This window comes from Mus musculus, chromosome 9 (genome assembly GCF_000001635.26).
Source record: "Mus musculus strain C57BL/6J chromosome 9, GRCm38.p6 C57BL/6J".
Classification (NCBI taxonomy): Eukaryota; Metazoa; Chordata; class Mammalia; order Rodentia; family Muridae; genus Mus; species Mus musculus.
The window spans coordinates 120,611,157-120,624,944 of NC_000075.6; the positions used below are offsets into that span (position 1 = coordinate 120,611,157).

The window sequence follows — 13,788 nt, forward strand, 5'->3', positions numbered from 1 at the left end:
GGCTCTGTGTGCCCTGAGAAGCCTGGGTGCTCTGCACTGTGTACCACTGATGTTCACTGACTCCCAAATGAAGACCTTGACAGAAGTCAGCAGCTGAGGGTGATGGGGTGGTGTTCCACTCTGACATCAGTGCTCCTCACTGTGGTGCCTCAGCAGCTGAGTTCAGGAGGCTCTGTGGTCACAGCATTCTGCATCTAGTCTGAGGGGTTTCCCTCTGTCCATTCTGTGGTTGATGGTGTCCTTTTGTGTCTGGAGCTGAGGGCTTTGAGTGCCTTTTGAAAGGTCTAAGGCAGTGGTTCTCGACCTTCCTAATGCCACGACCCTTTAACGTGGCTCCTCGTGTTGTGGTGATCGCAGCCATAAAATTATTCTGTTGCTACTTCAGTAATTTTGTTATGAATTATAATGCAAATATGTGTATTTTCCCATAGCCCTTAGGTAACCCCTGTGAGTTATTTGACAGCCCCCAAAGGGGTCATGACCTATAGGTTGAGAACTGCTGGTCTATGTGCAGTGTATGTGCACTGTATGTGTGTGCACTCAGGTGCAGACACACTTGGTCAGAAGTTGACTTTAAGTATCACTTAGTACTCTACCTTATTTTTGTTTTAAGATTTATTTTTGCTATTTTTTTAGAACTATGTGTATATGTGCTTGTATGCAAGTGAGTGAGGTTACCTGTGAAATTGAGACAAGGACATTGGGTCCTGGAGCCTGAGTTGGATGCGACTGTGATCTTCCTTAATGTGGGCACTGGAAAGAGAACTCAGGCCCTCTGCAACAACTGCGAGTGACTTTAGCAGTGGAGCCATCTTTTCCTTATGTTTTGCAGCAGGCTCTCTCAGAGCCTGGAGCTCACATTTCAGCTAGGCTGGCCAGTGAGCCCTGACATTCGCTTGTCTCCAGGGTGACCAGTGCTGGCATTGCAGACATGTTGTTATGCTTGGCTTTTGCTTGACAGTTGGGGATCCAAACCCAGGACCTCCTGCTTGCGTTTCCATTATTTTTACCCATGGAGCCATCTCTTCCTCTCTTAGAATATCCATGGGCTTTGAGCAGTCCTGATGGAGAAGTCTGATTCCTTCAGGGGAGGGAGCTATGTGTTCCTGGTTGTACACAGGCTGGAACCTGCTGTGGGAGGGCGAGGAGTCTCCTTTTCAGATGCTCAGAGGTAGGCTGGTTTCACATTAGAGTCCAGGGCACCTGACTCCGGGCTAAGCTGAGGAGGAGAGATGTTGGCAGGTTTTGATCCCAGAGGACATGGGTGCACCTCTCCTTTCAGCTGCTTCCTCTCATCCTAGACAGGAGCCCTGGGTGGAGAAGTGGAGAGAAACTGAACAAAGTATGGCGGGCGTCCCTTTAATTTCGGAAACAAGCCCGCAAGGGAGATGGCTTTCTATTTAGAGAAGAGGAGCCAGGCGTGTGACTTCAACCCAAACTGCTCAGTTTAAATCCCTTTCTCAATAGGAAATAAAGAAGAAAGGAAAGGAGATGGCTGGGGAGCCCGGGTGGCAATTATAGTTCTCGTGGAGAAAGAGCACAGCCCTTTGAGGTTATACCCAGCACCATGGACCCAGCTAGGCACTGCTCAGCTAATTAAAACCAGGACGATGGAGGTCAGAGTCAGGGCCTAAAGTGGGCTCAAGGGGCTGGTAAAAGGTAAAATTGGGAGTGAGTGCTGGGCTGTAGTCATTCTCTCTGGGTCTTCCCTATAACAGAATCTGGTGTGAGCCCTGTGTAGCCTATTGGCAGAGTGTGAGCTCTGTGCAGCCTGTGGGAGGAGTGTGAGCTCTGTGCAGCCTGTGGGTGAAGTGTGAGCCCTGTGCAGCCTGTGGGAGGAGTGTGAGCCCTGTGCAGCCTGTGGGCCATGTATAGCCAAGGATAGCTAGGAACATAGCTCAACACTGTCATAAACCTACTTAAAGCACTGTTAAGAGGTATTTATTTTTTGTGGGGATGGACTCAACTGCACAATGTTCCAGTGGAAACTGAATGGGTTACTATCATGGAGCAACATTAAAAAATTGGACAGGTGTGGGTGGCTTATGCTTTCCCAGAAATTGAACTTTTTTTTTTTTTAATACATGGTCTCATGTAGCTCAGGCTGGCTTTAACTTGCTTTGTAGCTAAGAATCATCTTTAATAGAATCTCTTGCCTCTTTGAATATTGAGTGTGGTAGTTAGTTTGTCTACTTGACACAATCTAGTCCCCTGAGAAGAGCCTCAATAAGGTACTATCTGGATCAGGTTGGCATGTGAGAGTGTGCGTGCGCCTGTGTGTGTGTGTGTGTGTGTATGTGTGTGTGTGTGTGTGTGTGTGTGTGTGTGTGTGTACGGCAGGGGAAATTGTCTCCATTGTGGGAAAGACACAGCCTCAGAGTGGATGGGCACACCATTTTCTGATTTAGGAGCCAGGGTTGTATAAGAATAGAGAAAGCGGGCTGAGCTCCATGTACACAGGCACCTACTTCTCTCTGCTCTTGACTAAGGTGGTGACAAGCAGCTTCAAGCCCTGCCACTGTGGTGTCCCTGAAGTGATGAATTGTGACCTCAGATTATGAGCTAAAATAAACCCCTTTCCCTTAAGTTTCTTCTTTTTGTCTGGTTATTTTATCACAGCAACAGAAACGAAACACAGGATGTGCCACCCGCTAGGCCCTTTTGCTTTGTTGATGATGTTGAACCCACAGAGCTCTTCCTGCCTCTGCTCCCTGCTTGCTGGGATTAAAATTATGCACCTATAACCAACTGTCTGTTCTGTTCTGTTGTTCTTTCTTTCTTTCCTTCTTTCTTTCTTTCTTTCTTTCTTTCTTTCTTTCTTTCTTTCTTTCTTTCTTTCTTTCTCTTTGTAGTCCAGTCTTTCCTGAAACTCATATGTAGTCCAGACTAGCCTCAAACTCACAGCCATCCTCCTGCTTCAGCTCCCCAAGTGCTGGGACTATAGTCATGAGTCACCATGTCTAGCTCACATACACTGCTGAAGGTAGTTTGTACATCTAATTTCCTTTAAAGAACACACCCGTCCTTAGAAGCAGGCCCTGCCCTCTCATCTTACGGACAAGGGGTGTGATTGGACGAGAACATGCTGCTGAGTCAGCGATTGCTTGGTTCTCACCCATAACTAGGCATCCTGGCCTGAAAGCCTCATCTTGTACCCACTGTGCATCATCTGCTTCTCACGGGGCTCACGGGGATGGCTGGCCTCTAGCTCAGCTCCAGGTTCAGTAAGAAACCCCCAATTGAAAGGTGTAAGGTGTGGTAGAGTGGGTATGCTGGCTGGCTTTATGTCACCTTAACACAAGCCAGTGTCACCTTTCAAAGGGGAACCTCAGTTGAGAAAATACCTCCGCTAGACTGGCCTGTGGTACATTTTCTTGATTGATGATTGATGAAGAGACTGGCTACCTCACTGTAGGCCATCAGTCCTCAACTTTCTTGATGTTAGAACCATTAATACCTTTATCTTGCGCGCGCCGGACTGGCCAGCAGTAACGACGCTGCAACAGGATCCTTCTGCACACGTTTATTGGGAGAGCTTGATTGTAGAGGCGAAGAGACCCCGAGCCCAGAACTGGTGCTGCTTATATAGGCCTAGGAGAGGCATGTCTCACACCCGGATTGGTTATGCACTATGCCTCATTTGCATGTTCCTCATCTGATTGGCTACTCTCTCTCTCTCTCTCTCTCTCTCTCTCTCTCTCTCTCTCTGTACCTCACAGAGCCTCATTATCATACCTCATTTGCATGTCTCACATCTGATTGGTTATACTCTCAAAGCCTCATTATCATGCCCGGGCCAGGCAGTGTCTTTGCAAAAAACTTTACTGCATACGTACACATTGGTTGTTTGTCCAAACTTATGCGTGGTGGCCAGCAGTAGTCAGTGCCACTCTGCAACGGCACATATGGCTTCCCACACCTTTAGTCATGTTTTGGTGACTTCTGACCTTAAAATTGTTTTCATTGCTACTTCACAATTTTAGTTTTGCTACTGGTCTGAATTGTAATGTGAATGTTTGTGTTTTCCAATGGTCTTACACGACCCCCGTGAAGGAGTCTCCAGCCACAGGTTGAGAACTGTTATTGTGGACTGATGCATTCCTGGGTTATATAAGAAAGCAGGCTGAGCAATCTATGGGGAGCAAGTCAGTAAGCAGCGCCCCTCCGTGTTCTCTGCATCAGCTCCTGCCTCCAGGTTCCTACTTCGCTTTAGTTCCACCCAGATTTCTTCTGTGATTGACCTGGAAGTGTAAGATAAAATAACTTCTTCATCCCTAAGTTAGTTTTGGTCATGGTGTTTTGTTACAGCAACAGAAACCCTAAGACAGCAGAACACCTGACATCTTCCTCTGACCACTAAGTGTGCACCAGTACATGTTCCTCCCTACGCGTGTGTGCATGTAACACATGCACGAATGTACTCACACATATACACACATGCATGTGCATGCATGCACATGCACACTAAGACCATGCAGAGTTAGGCTTGGGCTGGTCACTCCTCATAGATAGCATTGTCTACTAGCCGGGTGGTGGTGGCACACGCCTTTAATCCCAGCACTTGGGAGGCAGAGGCAGGCGGATTTCTAGTTCGGGGCCAGCCTGGTCTACAGAGTGATTTCCAGGACAGCTGAAGTTACAGAGTAAGATCCTGCCTCAAAAACAAACAAACAAACAAACAAACAAACAACAAACAAAGGACAACAAAATAAGGAAGGATTTCTTTGGCTCAGGGTTTAGGAGTGGAACCCATTACCCTGGGAAGCCCTGGTAACAGGGGCTCAAAACCACTATCACGGCTGTCTTGCCATCACGCCGCCATCATAGCCATGACATCATCACGCCATCATGGTCATCACATGCATCACACTGTCACACTATCACGGATATAAGTGCTCTCAGCTCACTTTCTCCTTTGCAGTCAGCCCAGGGCCCTGTGAGATGGTGCCAGCCACATCCGAGGTGGCCTCTGCTCCTTAGTCGTTCCTCTCTGGAAGCGTCAGTACAGTCAGAGCAGAAGCGGGATTCCAAGGTGATCCTGCACCAATCAAGCTGACAATAAAGATGAATCTGAGTACCACTCAAGAGAAATTCAAATGTACAGGAATTCAAATACAGGCCTTGGGGACGGCGTGAGCGAGTATGGCAAGGACAGTGTAAACATATGAATACATTACTCTGTGGCTACCCGAAGCCATGAATGATTTAAGAGCAATATTGATTTAAGATTGAAGAGATCTTATCCCGGGTATTAATAATTCTCATCCTAGTTGTCTCCCTGTTAACTCTGTTGATCATTTTGTACGGATGGGAAAACAATCCCCAAGATCACAGTAAACCCCCAACTGTTCATACATTTCTTTTCAACTGTGTGTTTAATGTGGGCTTTAAAATCGGAATGACACGTGCTCTTGTTTTAAACAAGATCTGGGGCTGAAGGGATGGCTCAACTGTTGCTCTTGCAGAGGACTAAGGATTGACTCTCAACTCCCACACAGCGCCTCACAACTAGTTGTAACTTCAGTTCCAGGAGATCTGACACTGTCTTTTGACTTCTTCAGGCACCAGACATACACGCAGGCTACATACCCATATATACAAAATAAGTAAATCTTTTACAACTTGCATTGTAACAAATAGTTCATGGAACAAGACAACTATGTCTTGATTCATCTCTGCAACCTGAATCCTGCTCTTTAATTTAAACAGGTATTGTTTTAATTATGAGTATGTATGTATCCATGTATAGGTATTTATGTATAAGCGTAATGGTGGAGGAGGCCAGAAGAGGGCATTGGACTTCCCTGGAGCTGGAGCTACAGGTGTTTGTGAGCTGCCTGATGTGGGCGCTGGGCCTTGAACTCTGATCTTATGCAAGGTCAAAGGTAGAGACTTCTGACCTCTCACCCTGTTCAGTGCATTGAATCTTCTGGACACCCGCCCACCACCCCCCCCCCCCGAGCCCCCGCTGCTGAGGTGCACAACAGTCTTATTCAAGGTGATGGTTTTGATCTTGTGTACTCTCTGGCCTCACCTGTTTTGAACAGTAAAATTGGGACTACTGATTCTCCCAGTGACTGTGCAGCTGGGTGTGGCAGCCGTGGACCCTTCTCTAACACTTCTCTTGGAGTTTACAGAAGAGAGACTTTTTGTTTGTTTCCCCTCACTTGGTTTTGTTGCTCCCAAGTACAGTCTAAGGCCTGCTGCCTTCACCCCTCTTCTGCTTGGCTTCTCAGCCCTGGTCTGCACCCTGTTCTTTTGGAGGTCACACGATAGGAAGGGGAAGTCTTTGTTACGTCTTCATGACCAAAAATGGCTTCAAATGCTTCCGTTTTTGCTATTGACCATTATTATAAGAGCTGGTCACCCCACTAGGAGGTTCAGAGTTCCAGTTTCCTCCATGAGGGTCAGCTGGCTTTCCACTGTGAAGAAGAGTTTCGTCAACAAGGTGTGAACTCTTCTCACAGGCAGGTCTCCATTCCCTTTTCCAACTTCAGGGTAAGAAATTAGTAGAAGTATCATAGGTCAGTTAAACATATCTGTTAAACTACACAGACACAGGTAAGTTAAACGAACCTGGTGTGTGCACACACATGTATGCATGCAACTGTTGAGCAAAGAGCAGAAGCTGGGCCAATGTACAAGGGAGGATCCATGACGTTTGCATTTCTTCCCGCTGGGACTCAGAAGTGGGTCAGGAGGATGAGGTGTCCTGCCTTATAGGAGTTCGTCCGCAGCCTCTCTTGAGCACAGGCATAGATAGAAGAAAGCTCTTAGCGGGACTGTCTTCCAGGAAGACCAACTTAGGTCTGGCTGATGTTTCTAGAGTCATTGTTGTGCCCACTTTAGGGAAGACAGCTCCTTGGTGGGCTCCCCCAGCCCTGTGCTCCCAAGGGCCTGAAAAGGTCGATAGATCCAGACTCCGAGTCTGTTGAGTTGCAGTGAGTACATCTGACTCCAAAGCCAGGAGTCCCTTCCTTCCATTGTCTGAGAAATAGGACATCTAAGAGGTTTTGGTATGTCTCTCAGAGCAAAGACTTTGCCTTCTGACCTAAAGGAACAATCTGTCTTGTCGTCTTCCTCCCAGGCTAAAAGTAAATCCAGCCAATGCAGCAAGTGTATGAAACAAGTGTACAAAGCGCACTTTGCCCTGCTTGTGCTCGGCCCGCAGCAGCAGCAGTGCAGATGGGACGCACATGATGTGGCCATAGTGCAGGCTGTGGAGCTGCTCCTCGGTGCACTCCCCTGTTACTAAAATTATGATGTACTTAAACTCAAACTGTAAAGAAGGTTCCAATTCTGTCCCACAGAAGGAACAACTATTGATGTCTAATAGCCAGTCAGACTTTAAAAAACTATGTACATGCATATAAACAAACAGATTTTTACTACATAAATGGAATTTTGGATTCTGTGTACATATACATAAAACACATATGCATGTGCATATATATATGTACACACATCTGTATCTCTCATCTAGGCGTTAGTAAGATATTTATCATCTCTGTCCATCCATAAATATATGTATCATCTACATATCTGTCATTTACCCATTTATCACCTATTTTCTATCATCTATCAATAATCTGTCTATGTAGCTACTATTTATCATCTGTTTATCTAGCATCTTGTCTATCTTTCATATCTATCATCTATCCATTTTCTATTACCTATCTCCTATCACCCACTTACATATTTATCACCTATCATTCATCTGTATATCTCTCCATGCATGCACACATGCATGTATGTATGTATGTATTATCTATCATTTATCCATTGATTTATCATCTATCAATCATCAGTCTTCCTAGCATTTAGTTATCTGTCTGTCTGTCTATTATTTATCTATTATCCATCCATCCATTCCCTTATTGGCATCACCTTGTGATCTCCCCAGGTTTTTGAGAAGTTCCTAACTTCTTCCGGGTCTTGAGCCTTGGCTCCCTGTGAGACGCTTCTGACCTATCACCCACACGGTCCAGCAAGGGAGATTGACAACAGGGCTCTGTGGTTTAGCTTACATTTGGCCCTCGAACCCTTTGGGAATTCCTGCTACTTACAAGCTCCCTCCGTGGTTGTCTCCCACGAGGGTATGAGCATCATTCAGCCGGCTCTCCCTGCCTCTGTGGTTTTAACTTCTTGTTCTGTCTTGGTTGAATTTGGTTCTGTTTTGGTAACTTAGATTCAGTAGCACACATCATTCTTCCGTTTGTAACATCAATCGAAAAAACGACAAGGTGGCTGCCATGGGAATAGCCGGAACAAAGACTGGGCACCCCAGCACCCAAGTGCTTCCTCTCTGGCCTTCCTTCCCAGCGGCCTACACTAAGCACTTTTGTCTGTTTGTTGTTGAATCCACATTACTAGAGAGACCATTGCGTCTTCTGTCAGGAGACTTCACTCCCCATCATCCTGACAGTCACCAGCCTCACCCCCACAGCTTCTCAGCTTTCCCACTTTTGGCCTGCACCCTATCCGGACTCCTGCTCCCAGCTCCCCGCTGCAGCCAGACAGCTCAGGAAGGGTTAAACTCGGGCCAGCGGCAGCTCCACACACTTAATCCGGATTCCCAGCGCTGATCTCCTGGCCTGTCATTTGCATTTCTCTGCTTTGTGCTGGGTTTTTCTTCATGCCTTTCCTGGGGCCCCAGTGCCCGCATTAGCATACCGCGCAGGACGCGCTGGCTGCAGGGCCCCCCGCTGTGCGCCAGCCTGTGCAATCGGCAGGCGCCATCAATTTTTCAGCACTTTCCTCATTTCTCATTACAGTCAGGCCCACGCGGCTCCCCACTCAACACAATCCTCAGCCGTCCGTCCTGCTGGCAAGCCAGAGGCTGCCATGTCCCCTCCTGACTCTGCCGAGCGTGCACTTGCTTGTTGAAGCGCCCACCATAATTAATCACAGAATTAATCCCGGCCAAGCCTGTCTTCCTGAGTAACTAGGGCAGTACGCTTGGGTGCCTGGTCCCCACAGCAATTTTATCAACCTTGCGAACAACCCTGCAGCCAGGAATGCTATGGGGGCCCTGGGCTGTGCCTACCTGCAACACCTGCACCCTTTCACACCTTCGCCATACCTGCACTGATACAGGCCTATCTGCAAGCCAGAGCTTATCATGCACGCCACAGGCATCGGAGAGACACAGAACGTTGGGGCTCACAGGAAAGGGTGTTTCTTTTCACATGGCCTGATGGAGAAGTTATCTTTAGGTACCAAAGTGGGTGGTTGTCATAGCGATTTGTGCATTATTAAGAGTATTGTGCATCCCCGAAGCTAATCTGATAATGAAGACGGCTCATTATCAGGAGGAGGCAAAGTTGACATCTGCTTGGCTTTTTGCTGTGCACTTGGGGTCCAGCTCCAAATCCGTGGTTGAGTCCCAGGGTCCATCTTTGATGTAGTAACCCCGGCTTCTCTGCTCTTTAGGGGGCAGAGAGAGAGGCCTGGGTTGGAGGGAGCTCCTGACACTTGCTTAGTGGAGGCTGCCACAGCTGGAAAACACTTCAGAGCACAGGTGTGACAGAGGAGGGAGAGAGAGAGAGAGAGAGAGAGAGAGAGAGAGAGAGAGAGAGAGAGAACCATTCAAAAGAAGTCAGGTCATCTCTCTGGAGGGCAGGAAACTCCTCCCACCAGGACTAGCCATAGGGGACTGGGCATGTGTGAGAAAGGCCAGCAGTTTCCTAAAGGTAGGCACAGTGAACCTGACCCACACAAGCTTTTGACCTCTCACCCTTCCCTCAGCTCACTGGCACACTTCCAGTCTCTTAACAGACTGCCTCTTCCAATTCTTTGTTGTTGGGTGTCAGACCCTGGAGCTCTCAGCAGGTGCCCTCTGCACTCCCAGGCACCGTGCAGGTAAGTAACATCAAGAGCCATTGAAAAGCAAAACCCAGCCCAGATTTTTATGATTTTGATCTCTCAGTGACCCAGGCAGGTCTTGAACTCAGAACCACCAAGCTTCAGCTGTCTTGAACCATCTGGTCTGCCTAGAAATGCAGATTTTAGAGTGCTGTAACCCGTTGGCTGTTCCTTGACAAAATATGAGGCACGTGGGTCTCTTCACAAGTTTTTCTGTTTGTTCGATGTTGTTTTGTGTTTTCCTTTAACAAAAGCAACACAGGGCACAGTGAAGCTGGTCAAGAAGGGAGGTGGTGCTCACTTAGTAGCTCCCGCATCCCCAGGTCTGCATCTTTCCAGAGATGTTTCTTGCCTCTACATTCCTGTGTAAATAAATCCCTTGAAAGTCCTCAAATGTCAGCCTCCACTTTCCCCCTCTGTCCCCCACACTCTCATAGCAGCATATTGAAATCTTCCTCATCTTATAAAACAATGGCCAAACAGTCCACTGAGCATGCGGTGTAGTGTGATCTAGTGTGTGTGTTCGTGTGTGTGTGTGTGTGTGGGTGTGTGTGTGTGTGTGTGTGTGTGTGTGTGTGTGGGTGTGTTGCTCTTCAAGAACTTTGCTTTTCTCTGAAGGACTCACTGGCCTTGGACTCTGTAAGCAGGCTAGGCTGGCTGGCGGAGAGCCTCATGCGTGTCAGTCTATCCACTGCTGGATTACAAGCCCCTGGTACCACACCAGGCTTTAGGTGGGTTTTAGGAGTCTTTACAAATTTACTTCTGAATGCTGTGCTAATACCTAGACCCAAACCAACCGTGGAGGAAGTGTTTATTTGTCTTACAGATAGATCACAGTCTAACTTCAGAGGAAGGTAAGGCAGAAACTCAAGGCAGGATCCTGGAGGATCCTGGAGGCAGGAATTGAAGCAGAGGCTATGGAGGGCTGCTGCTAAATGGCTTGCTCTCCATGACTTGCACAGTTTGCTTCTTTTTTTTTTTTTTTTTTTTTTTTTTAAAGATTTATTTATTTATTATATGTAAGTACACTGTAGCTGTCCTCAGATACTCCAGAAGAAGGCATCAGATTTCGTTACGGATGGTTGTGAGCCACCATGTGGTTGCTGGGATTTGAACTCGGGACCTTCGGAAGAGCAGTCGGTGCTCTTAACCACTGAGCCATCTCGCCAGCCCCAGTTTGCTTCTTTATGTAACCCAACATCACCTTCCCAGGGGCAGCACTACCTCGAAGTGGGCTGGGCCCTCTCATATCAAATCATTAATCAAGAAGATGTCCCATAGACTTGCCTCCAGACCAATCCAATAGAGGCAATTCCCAAACTGCAGAGCCATCTCCCCTGATGCCTCCATTCTGTGTCAGGTTGACAAGAAAACTAACTAGAACAGGATTGATCAGGTCCTCATGCTGGCAAGTCAAGCACCCGCTGATGAGTCATCTCTGTAGCTCATGTAGGTTGTGAGCAAGGCTCAGTGCACAAGGCAAAGCTTCCTTGTAATGGGGCAAACATTTGGCAACTGTAGTTTCCTTCATAACCTTCCTACTTGTCTGAAACTTCAAGCTTCCGTATGTTTCCTCTTCTCTGTGTTTCAGATTCTTCGAGTGGTAGCAAGCCACAGCCCAAATGCTTTGCTGTCTTGGAATTCCCTCTGTCAAAACAATTAACACATCACATTAAAATTCAGCCTCAAGCAAGTTCTCAGGACATGGGCAGAATACAGTCACAGTCTTTGTCAGAGTGTAATGGGAATGGCCTCTAGCCAGGCACCTTTAGAGTCCTTTTCTCCTTTGAGCCTTCATGAGCTGAGCTGTCCCAATTTTCTGTTCTTCCAAATTCCTACCATAATAGCTTACTAAGCTCAGTTTATAGGACTTAAGGGCTTTTATAGTCCAAAATTCCAAACTCTCGAACAGTCTTCCTGTATACCAAAGGCCTAAGAACCACACAATCAGGTCTATCACGCCAATGGCCACACTCCTCAGCAACAACTTTCTGTATTAGTTACTTTCCTGAATAAAAGGTTTGATTGTACCCACAGTTGGATTTGGTCCCCTGAGGCAGGGAAGGAGTGGCATCAGGAGTGTGGGGTAGCTGGTCACATTGTATCTACATGTGGGGTAGCTGGTCACATTGTATCTAGAGTGAAGAAGCAGAGAGAGATGAGTGTGAGAGAGAAAGGCTACATGAGTCACAGAGGCAGAGCTGAAGAGGCTGGACTGCCCAGAGCTGCTGGACACAGTGTAATTCTCTCAAAGTTCTGATGCTGAGCAGAGATGAAGCAATGGAGTTCTGCTTACCCCTCCCATCCCCTGCTGCAGACATCAGTCTTACTTCGTTCTTTATTTGATAAACTGGGTTTGTCCCTTTCGGATTTTATTGTGTGCCATTTTGGGTTGGAAATATGTAACCTTTTATTTAATAGAGACTCACAGTTAGGAAATTGCCTGAGTGTCTAAGGAGACTTTGGATTTTTGTTGAGTGTTAGGACTCTTAACGACTCCCAAATGAATACCCTGCTGTATTATACGGTGAAAACCAGACTTAATGGAGCAGGGGTGGAATGTTGTGACTTAATGTGTTTGGGTGTGAAGTTGGCAAGGTGTGAATTTTCAGTGGTTAATTTAGTCATCTTGATTGGATTCAGAATCAACACCACAATACAGTTTCAGGTGTGGCTATGTGAGTGTTTCTAGAGAGTTTAAACTGAGGAAGGAAGGCCACTTTGAACATGGGCAGCACTACCTGACAGTCTGGGTTTCTAGACAGAATAAGAAGGAGAAGGCAAATGGAGGCCAGTATTCACCTCTCTGTGCTGTTGGCTGTGGGTACAAAGTAACCTTCTGTCTCATCCTCTGGCCACCATGCCTTTCCTGCTGTGATGGACTGCATCCTCAAACTGTGAGTCAAATTTGACCCTTCTTTCCTTAAGTTGCCTGGTCAGTGATTTTGTCATAGCAGCAAGATGATTAACAACCGTGTCTGCTGGTCTTACCTCATGTGGGTCCCATGGTACAAGTGGCTCCCCTTAGACTTGCGCTTGTCTAGAGACATCTGGGCAGAAGCTAGCATGGATAAATTCCAAGCCTCGGTCTCAAGGGGCTTGCGGTGTTTCTCCCTTTCCTGTTGTATCTCAAGAGTTACTCTCCTCTCAGATAGCTACAATCCCCTTAGTCTGTCCCCTGGACTAAGTAACCGTGGAGTACAAATTCAGTTGTACCAACGCAAGCCCAGGCTGGCCAGTCATCTCCCAGATGACCTGCAGATACATCAATAACAATGGTGGCATATTACTAGAATTTGGGATATTTTGTCACAGAGCATTGTTGCAGCATCAGTTATTGAGACATGTGTTTTAGTAGACCATACAGAATGACCTTGCAGACCAGTTGTGGCTGAAAACAGAAAGCACCCTCAGAGACACCACTGTCTTTCTGACCCTAAGGATGGGTTCTGCATGAAGGAGGAAGTGTGTGACTCAATTAAGATGCAATTAAGATCCTCCTCCGTGGCATCCTTTTATCTGCTGTCCTCATTATTCTGGGTCCTTCTCTTCTTACCACAGGGATGGCGCTGCACTTGCATGCTGATGAGTGTGTCTGTGGCCCAACTTCTGAGTTGGAAAAGTCTGAGTATTTAATTTGGACTTCAGCTCCATTAGCCAGCTCCTGATAGAGCCAGGATTCTGGGCACCAGAAAGCCCTCCTTGAGTTTTGAAAACTATGAGATATCTCACTGTTTCAAGTGAAATGGCTACTTCTGGGAGTCCCTTGCTTCCCATAGCAATGAAGTTTTCGTTGTTGTTGTTTGTTTGTTTTTAAAACGAATTTAGTTTTGCTATTGAATTTCAACTGCTCAGTTTGGTCACAGAACAATTCTCTCCCATGATGATGAAAATTTTGTGATGGATGGGTCTTCTTGCCTGATG

General features: G+C 46.9%; 1 long non-coding RNA gene across 3 annotated transcripts, besides 1 other annotated feature; it reads right to left on the reverse strand.

The window, feature by feature from the left end:
* Window positions 1-503: 503 nt before the first annotated feature.
* Window positions 504-9,218, reverse strand: Gm39456. 3 transcript variants are annotated; one of them, XR_871366.1, is made up of 3 exons: window positions 9,047-9,218; window positions 4,908-5,052; window positions 504-1,310 (listed from the first exon to the last, which is right to left on the reverse strand). It is a non-coding gene; the product is annotated as a predicted gene, 39456 (long non-coding RNA). The 3 variants fall into 3 exon arrangements; XR_003948278.1 differs by lacking the exon at window positions 504-1,310 and adding an exon at window positions 3,514-4,241 and having other exon boundaries at window positions 9,083-9,218; XR_871367.1 differs by lacking the exon at window positions 504-1,310 and adding an exon at window positions 4,129-4,241.
* Window positions 7,290-10,375: an enhancer, noted in NCBI's record as "VISTA enhancer mm976". NCBI's record gives its function as "enhancer in: midbrain (mesencephalon)[12/13] | forebrain[9/13]" and the evidence as "EXISTENCE:transgenic organism evidence [ECO:0001131][PMID:17130149]".